We start from the raw sequence: 1,294 nt of genomic DNA on the forward strand, positions 1-1,294 counted from the left end.
CATATCCAATTTAGTTTATCCGTTTAAAACCAATTGCCATTATCCAATCATACCCATATCCATTTGTACAAAACCAAAATTCTGCATTAGAAATTCTGCATTGCATTTAACAAAATTTTGCATTAGAAATTCTGCATTGCATTTAACAAAATTCTGCATTAGAAATTCTGCATTGCATTTAACAAAATTCTGCATTAGAAATTCTGCATTGCATTTAACAAAATTCTGCATTAGAAATTCTGCATTGCATAAACAAAATTCTGCATTAAAGTGCATCCAAAATTCTGCATAAAAACTCTGCATAAAACACACAAAAACTCTGCATAAAATACAGCAAAAATTCTGCATTCCAAAACCAAATTTCTGCATTTAAATACCACCAAAAACCTGCATAAAAGTGAGCCACATACTAGAATTCAAGGCAATTAACACCAAGTAATGTAGAGCATTTAGAAATGGATTTGTTGGAGCATGACTTGCCAAAAGAAACAAGGCCAAGGGAGTGAGCATGGCAAGGAACTGAACCAGAATTACGGTGCAGACCCTATTGTGCAGAACTAGCATGAGCCAGCAGCTGCACCAAGCTAAACGGCAAGTAAATTACATTCTTGCAGCAGGCTGGTCACATCCAAGCAAGCCCTATTGCAGACCCAAAACAGGACATGCATTACATGCTACAAACACGTTCCTGCAGTAACTCATGGGCATACAACCTGCAATCCGACACGTATCATGTTGCAGAGTTGTGGTTAAACCTTCCCTAGCAGGTGACAGTTGTATCTCTGATTGTGTAGTTTCTGAAATGGTGGGAACTAAAACACCCTATCCTGCTGCAATGCCATGCTACAAGGAACCTAACCTGCATATCCATAACACCATTCAGCATCAATAGTGCACAACAGGGTTAGAAGCATCATGTGGTAGCAAGCAAAACAAACGGTAACATGTCCAACGCATACATAACCATACATACCAGATCAATACATAATGACTAGAGTTGGAACATTTGACTTGAGCTAAGTCATATCAACCAAGCATCCCACTGCAACTTCAGAGCTACCTGCAAAAGAGGATCAAGGTGATTCTAATGGCTACTGTCGCATCACGCGAAAAACCGGCGGGAAAAGAAGAACAACAGAGCCGCCACCGTGCGTTATTTATCCCAAAAGAGGGAAAGGAAACGCTCAGAGTAAACCTGGAAAGAACATGGTCTCGCGACCAAAGAGAATGGGTTCGGGAGTCGGTTATGCGAAGGGAAGGTATTAGCACCCCTACGCATCCGTAGTACTCTACG

At 40.6% G+C, this 1,294-nt stretch overlaps 1 long non-coding RNA gene across 1 annotated transcript; it reads right to left on the bottom strand.

Moving 5' to 3' along the window:
• Positions 1-223: 223 nt before the first annotated feature.
• Positions 224-1,093, bottom strand: LOC127106891 (uncharacterized). The gene is made up of 2 exons (XR_007795526.1): positions 974-1,093; positions 224-859 (listed from the first exon to the last, which is right to left on the bottom strand). It is a non-coding gene; the product is annotated as an uncharacterized LOC127106891 (long non-coding RNA).
• Positions 1,094-1,294: the final 201 nt, after the last annotated feature.

This window comes from Lathyrus oleraceus, chromosome 7 (genome assembly GCF_024323335.1).
Source record: "Lathyrus oleraceus cultivar Zhongwan6 chromosome 7, CAAS_Psat_ZW6_1.0, whole genome shotgun sequence".
Lineage (NCBI taxonomy): Eukaryota > Viridiplantae > Streptophyta > Magnoliopsida > Fabales > Fabaceae > Lathyrus > Lathyrus oleraceus.